Consider the following 1,846-nt stretch of genomic DNA (forward strand, 5'->3'; position numbering starts at 1 on the left):
TTGATTGAATCAAATTAAAAATCATATTTTTCTCTTTAGGAAGAAATTGAATACAACAATCAATATATTATTTTAATTATTTCTTGCAATGATTGTCATAATGTTGATTCGAATTATTACCAAAAAAAAAAAATTCTTAAGTGATCAATCATGCATTAATTGCTTATGGGCATTTTCCAAGGAAATCACATGGAGCACTTCTCTTATTTTAAGCATGGGTCAGATAATTGAAAATGGTAATTCAATTTTTATGAAGGACCAGGTACTGTATTTAAAGGATAAGCATGGTCGTCTAGTAATCCAAGCAAAAGCGAAGAAGAACTAGTTGTATGATCTAGAGCTGAAAATCTTGGAGAGAAAGTGCTTGAAGCAAGGTATGACTAGCAAGAGCTTGGATAACTCCAACTCAAATCTGATTAAAAGAAGCAAACCCGGTGTGGGATGATGCACATGGAAAGCAAGAATTTAAGTTTAAGGGGGAGTTTGTTGGGATAAACTTAAATTTTAGGGTTTTATTAATAATTTTTTTTAATCTTATTTTATTAGTTTTTGGGTCTAGTAATATTTAATTTGATTTGATTGAGAAGAAATAGGGATAGGTAGTTATGATTTTTGGTACAATATTATTTTATGATAGGTTAAGCAGATTTTATTTTTAAGACAGTTGATATTTTATTTTCAGATTTTATTTTTATTCCCGTAATATTGTAAGTATCATGGCTATTTAAAGCCTTTCAATTATCAATGAATAAGAAGACTCAATTTTAGAAAAATATCTGAGTGTGTATAGTGAGATTTTTCCAACATTATCATCATCAAAAACCAACATAATAGGGATTGGGTTCAACTATCACAGTGCTCCCTCTATCAACACTTATTTTTCTGCTTGATTGATGAATTTAAGGTGTTTATGGTGCAATCTAATGTTGGTGCGTATTTCATTTAATTCAATTTTATAGAATGTGTATGATAGTGTGTCATGGGTAGATACTATTGAAGTTAGTTGACCGAGTCCTCAATTCGCTATTCTTTTGGCCACTTATGATTTCTAGGAGTACAATGATAACGGTTGAAAAACAATTACTTTCATGCTTCATTTGAGATCAAAATACACCCTTTAAGGCTTAGAATGAGCTTAGAATCAAGCAAAACACGTAAGTTGAATCGGTTGAGAGTCAAAAGTTGTTTTTAGAGATATTATGCTTGTTTTGCATTGTTTTGCAGCGTTTTTGATGAAAATAAAGAATGGGATTGAAGATGGAAGGTCTTAGACTCAAGAAAGAAGAAGAAACATGAAGAAAAGAAGAGTCTAGAAACCGCCCAGGGCCAAAATTCACTGCTGGGCGGCCAAATGCGAGGAGAAACCACTATTTCTAACCAAATGACTGTAGTACCTTCAACAAATCAACAAATCCCTCCCTATCCTGAAGGAATTAAATACAATCTTGAAGATGAAGTTGAACTCAAGAAGATCCTGTTATTCAACCTCAAAAGAGGAATCATTCGCCTAAGGTAGAAGATCCAGGATGTTTAACACTATCATGTGTTCTGAATGATTTTGATGTAGGAGAAGTCATGATAGATTCTGGATCTAGCATCAATATGATACCCAAGCATTTCTTGAAAAAAATTAGAGGGTTAGTAGTGAAACCGTCTGGTCTTACTGTGACGGTGGCGGATGGTTCTGTAAAAGTACCACTTGGTATAGTGGAGGATGTTATTGTGCGAGTGGAGCAGCTAGAGTTCTTGGTAGATTTCATTGTCATGGACATGGAAAATGATGAAGAGATTCCGGTGATTTTGGGAAGACCCTTCATGGCAACTTCAAAGATGCTTATTAGTGTTT

Source organism: Vigna radiata, unplaced genomic scaffold (assembly GCF_000741045.1).
Source record: "Vigna radiata var. radiata cultivar VC1973A unplaced genomic scaffold, Vradiata_ver6 scaffold_51, whole genome shotgun sequence".
Taxonomy (NCBI): domain Eukaryota; kingdom Viridiplantae; phylum Streptophyta; class Magnoliopsida; order Fabales; family Fabaceae; genus Vigna; species Vigna radiata.